The sequence below is a fragment of the Cynoglossus semilaevis genome, chromosome 1 (genome assembly GCF_000523025.1).
Source record: "Cynoglossus semilaevis isolate Cse_v1.0 chromosome 1, Cse_v1.0, whole genome shotgun sequence".
Lineage (NCBI taxonomy): Eukaryota > Metazoa > Chordata > Actinopteri > Pleuronectiformes > Cynoglossidae > Cynoglossus > Cynoglossus semilaevis.
Window position 1 is genome coordinate 2,925,005 of NC_024307.1, and position 6,000 is coordinate 2,931,004.

The 6,000-nt window shown below is 38.0% G+C and overlaps 1 protein-coding gene across 4 annotated transcripts in view; it reads right to left on the reverse strand.

The window, feature by feature from the left end:
- zdhhc14 (zDHHC palmitoyltransferase 14) overlaps positions 1-6,000 on the reverse strand; it is a 37,217-nt gene that overhangs the window by 15,980 nt on the left and 15,237 nt on the right. The window lies entirely within an intron of this gene.

A 6,000-nucleotide genomic window follows, 5' to 3' on the forward strand; every position in this document is an offset into this window, starting at 1 on the left:
ATATGTATATACACATACATATATACATATATAAACATATACATATATACATACATACATATATACATACATATATAGATACACATATATAGATATATACATGTACACATATACATACAGTGTATATGTATATACATATAGCAAGAACATTTTATGAAACTTGTGAGGAGGTAAGAAGTAAAAAAACAAAAACATACAGTGAATTCTTGACTTTCTGAAAAGTCCAGGCCACTTCAGGAATCCCCTAAAAATCAGTTAAGAATTCAATCTGAACTTTAACACCATCAGATGTGGAACATAACACAAAAATAAAATGGTGCTAAATGGCTACAAATGGCTTTTATTTCCAATCACAAAGCACCGGCGACAGAATAAAGGGAGAGGATGAGACTGATGATAGTTATTTCCATGCCGTCAAAAGGTAGAGCCTGGATCTCGTTATTGCTCCTTTCACTGCGAGCGCTCGTGTACTGTATGTGTGTGTGTGTGTAGGTAGAGCACTTTGAGACGATTCACAAAGAGGCCTGGTTCAGTGCTGATGAAGTGCAGTGTGAAAAGGTGAACGCGTGTCGGGGGAACGTGTAGGTGTGTGACATTTAAACGAGGGGTGTCTACTTTAGTTTTCTAAACTGTACTCTGTTCTTACGTTATTTAACATCCTGTGTCAAGACCTTTCAGAGTGTGTTCCATTATGTAGGAATCCCTGCTGCAATATAGAACAAAGATTGAACTGTTGTCAGGTTAAATAAACTCACACCGTGATAACCATGTGTGGAGTTCTTCTGAAGCACTGCAGGGGGCGTCTTGATTAAAATAAACCCATAGATCAAAAAATAAATGTCGTTTTGACATCGTACTAAAGAGTGAGCAGCTGTGAGGGCTTGGGGGGGGGCAGGTTATTTTAGAGATATGATGACCTTTGGTCATGTGACATATGTTACCATGTAACAGACTGAGTTACGGTACAATGTCATGCAGTGAAGACAGGGACTCGATTCATAATATTTAGGCCAGTGAACCATTTTAATCAGTGGTGTCAAACTCATTCAGCCTCAGGGGCCACATACAGCCGGTTTAGATGTCAAGTGGGCCAGACCAGTCCAATCATAACATAATTACCTATAAATAACAATAACAATAAGTCCATGCCCCCCCTTCTTTTCCCGCAAGTAATTAAAAGTATAGAAAATATTCATATTTAATGAAATATAATTTGAAAAAAGTTTGAGTTTGTGTTTTTTTTCCCCCACTTTTAAAATGCATCAAGTGGCCCAAATCAAACCCCCTAGCGGACCAGTTTTGGCCCACGGGCCGTATGTTTGACAGCCCTGGTATAAATCAATAAGTTGTAAACATTTAAATGAAAATTAAACTAAACTAAAAGTAATTCACCAAATACAATGCAACGAAGTATAACTTTTAGCACAACATGCTGAGGCTGGAGGTCCATTTTTACTTCAGGTTTTTTTCAAGTAAAAAAAGAAAAAGGTTCTTTTACTTGATTAAATGTCCCCTTTAATTGCATCACATACCCATCAGCTCTGCCTGATTCCTTCAACAGCGGAGGGACCGGGGGGGGGGTACCCCTCAGGAAGTCTCAAGCTTCACCGTAACACCCTATATTATGCAACCTTCAATTAAGTATTACATTACAGAATTCTGCAGAGTGAAACTCAGGGTAGACTGGTGGAGGCGGTGTTGTGTAGGTGGAACAGCCACAAAGTAGAACTCGAAGTAGGAAGAACGAGAGAGAGAGAGAGAGAATGTGGGTGTAACTCTGCCAGTGTAGAAAATAACTTGATTAAATCTAGAAATTTCCAGCACAAGACTTTGTCAAACCGTCATTAAATTCTGTGAATCTTTCTTCAACATTCTTGGAGTTTTTCTCACGTAGACGTTGGTTATATTGAAGTATTTAAGCCTCAAACTTCAAACCTAGATGATATAAGGTGGACAGAAGAAGGACAGAAACATCTGAGACTGTGCGCTGATGCTGAGGCCAACCTGTCTAATCCTGACATACTGGGCAGACGAGCATCACTAAATGTGACGGACTGAAAAGAAGTGAGGATAAAACCGGAGCCTGGTTAACTCTTTTTTCCCCCCATTTCTCCACTTTTCTCAATTATTTTAATTGTTTGGGCTTTTTTTTTATTTGAGAGGTTTGAGATAAAACAAAGAGCCCTAGTGGAATATTACATTTGATTAAAAAAAAAAAATTCTAGAAACACGGCACATGTCTTACTAAAACAATAAAACTAAATGTGTTTATTGACTTAGATGCTAATGATTTAACCTCAAAATACAGCAGTTTTAATTTACCCTAATATTTGGTGTTTTTGAAATATCTTGAGGAGAAAAATTAATTTGCGGTTGTTTTTCCAGGGAGCCACATTAAAAACATTCAGCAAAGCTTCAATATTTTTAACAGGTCCCCATTTAGACATGGTTTAAATTAAAGGTTTGCTGTGATTTCAGAATTATTAACTTTGAGGGTTGAAAAATCAGATCTAAGTAGACGTGATGCACCTCCATGTTTGACAAAATTATAAAAAAACTGAACTTGTAAAGGTTCGTATTAGGTGTTCAAATCAAGCAGCTTTTAAAACATCTTGACATTTGTCTGAGAGCCTTTTAGATGTTACTGGTATCTTTGATGCCTCCCTGGACTCTTCCTACCTCAGACTGAAGGATTTGGCCACTAATGGCAGCAGCAGCTCAGCTATCAGCTTTCTCGGTGAAGTACACAGAGGATAAGAGACCTTGACGTCTCAAATTGTCCATTAGGTCCTCCTCTGTTTAGTCAACAGATCAATGAGAGTGGTGTTGAACTTGAGCTCTGTAACAATTGTACTTAAAACATCATCAAATATTTATGAGGCTGTGAGTGAAATATAAAACACCGTCGGCTCTCGGCGGCAGCAGCGTTCAGATCGTTTTGTTGAAATTAAAAGGGGCAATTTAAGGAGGTGATGGACGCAAATGTAGAAAAATTGATGCCATCACTGAAGATCACTTACATGTTCTTAGCACACATAAGAAATATGTCTTATTTTTTCCATTCCAGCAACACACAGAAGTAAATGTTTAGCTACATACACATATATATGTCTCAACTATATACATCTCGATTGATCGCTAACATGATTTATTACAATCACAATTCATGATAAATAATTGCAATTAATTCCAACTAAACTGTAATTAATGAGATAAAATATATACATATATTAAGGTAAAATATATGTATATATTACGGTGATATTTATTTATTCTAAGTGGCAAGTGCAATGGTGGGACGTAACAATCTAAGGAACTCCCTTTTAAAAAGCAAGTGCTACTTTATTAGGAAATGTATGGCTTATATATATGGCTTATATATGGCTATATATATGGCTATATATATGGCTAAAATGCAGAGTTTAGCAGCCTTTGGGTATTTTTACTCACACGAGAATACAAGCTGTGTTTATACTTTGGTGAAATACTGCACAGCCGAACATAAAACAATATTTTTTACTTTTATGATTTTTATGTTGACAGATAAACAGTCAATGAAGGGACAAATGAAAAAGCAACAGACAGAACAGACAGGACCAGAGCCACAGAGAGAGTCATTCTGGATGGAATCTAATTATTTGTACATCACTGAAGCTAACTGTGAATCTCTTGGCAGCAGTTTGAAAGCAGTGAGATGAAATGCTAATGAGCTAAATCCTAATGAAAGTCACAAAGAAACAATAACAAAAAAAAAAAGAGAAAATAAACACTTGTTAGAGATGAACAATGGAGCTGAGATTCAAAACAGACTGTAATGACCATTATCACCAGTAGGGTTGTTTTACTAAAAACATCTTTGTTGTGACTTGTGAGTGATGCATTTCTACCACATATAGAACGATGATCAATAAATACATTTATCGCATGATAAATTAAAATGATGTCAATAACTCTGCCAGTCTTGATAGATTGCCATGTGCATATGCATTTGTTTTTCTCGTCTCTCGCCTCCAAACTAGCTGGATAACAAGTCAGTCTGTGTGAACACAGGAGTGAACCCTCTTGTCAGTCATCCACTCTTTGCGGGGTGGGGTTGCTAGAATACGTACACAGAGTGCAGCAAGACGGACGAGCCAGCAGGATAAATGTGTTTGAAGGTGGTAGCAATAAAAAAAAAAATTCAACACAACAAACTTGCCCGACCACCGAAAACATAACCCCCCCCCCCCCAGCTGGGGAAGAGAAACTGCACCTCGAGATGCAGAGTTTTCATCCCAACAATCAACACTCAATGAGGTGTTTGGTCGACAAAGTAGATCCGAACGAAACATCGCAAAATGGTGGGCGCTTTCAGAATGCGTAGTTTGCTACTAAAAACTTCACATCCCCCCAACCCAATGACAACCCCCAATAGAAAATAAATATACACACATGTATATACATATATACATATATATACACACACACATATATACATGTATATACAGTACATATATATACATATATACACACATATACATATATACACATATATACTCATATATACATATATCTATATATATACAGACATACATACACATATACACATATATACATGTATATATACAAACATATATATACATATTTGTATATATGTACAGCATATTATATTGTAGTTTACTGTAAACAACAGACTCAAATTCAATGCTATGACAAACGGTCACACGCTGAGCTGGATGAACCGATCAATGGCAGACAGTGGGGAAGAATCGTAGTAATTAGTATCAGGGACAACACTGTTCACAACGTCTAGGTTGTAGAAAGTTCATCCTACAAAAAACAATATTGCCTAAAAGTACATTTGTACCAGATATTTCATCTCCCACTTTTAGCCCACGGCACCAAACCCACTGTGTTTAACCTCCCTGTGAAAGCTTTAAAGTCTGCTGACGAGATTAATTAAACCTGTCCAGAGTTTAGTTAATTAGGCCCTAGTGACCTGAAACACAGGAAACCATTTAATCACTGGCAAACAGAAGCTTCAGATCAACTTTCCAGGCAAAGCACAGGGAACTCTGGAAGGAGAGTTAAAGGTATGATTTAAAAAAGAAAACCATAATCCATTCAGGTTCTTTACACTGAGGCAGATGCAGGAACAAGATCAGTCCAAACAAAGAACAAAGGTCATTACAGTTGTTTTTTTTTTTTGTCTTTCAGAATCTTTTTTCTTCTTCTGTGACACAGAGAACTGAAGACCACCTCAAACACATTCTGCCTGTCCCTACAAAACCAAAACCTAGGACCTTCATCCTGTGACTGATCTCTTTCTGAACTACTGTTAATTTGGAAGCTGAAATAAAACATGCTGAAATGGCACAGAGCTGCAGGCCGTACACTGCCGTCGGGCAGTGTTAATGGGTTGAGGTGAATGTATTTGATATGCTGTGACCTCCCATCAGTTGACACAGTAGGACGTGTAGGTTGCTGAAGTCTTTTCTTCTCACAACAAAACAACATGACATCACTGTTTTCTTTCCCTCTGGGGCTTAGATGCATTATATACTAAGACTGAAATCAAAATGATGGGCTGCAAAACCGGCAGGACACGCTCTGACTGGTCAGACGCCGGTCAGTGAAAGTCATACTGGTGTATCTGGTTATTGTAGGAGAATGCTTTTTGGCTGCGACCCCCCCGTCCCCACCCCTTCGCTGACACACAGAGTAAAGCTGTGCAAACAAATTCAGCCCAACGCAGTGGTCGTTCATTTTATACTTACGCGTTACTTAAAAAGTCCTACAAATATAACATGTCAAGAAAGTGTCAGCATTTTTATTTGGGGGGGGGGGGGGCTTCATTGCAGCAAGTTAAAGCAGTTATTAAAACAATAAACTGATGATATCACCATGACAGACATTACCTACAACAGCCTGGCCCATCGATCCGACTAGTGCTGTGGCGTGCAGAATTCTAAAGCTTGAAGTATCTTTGACCTTCTCTCTCACCTTCTCTCTGTCTTTCTC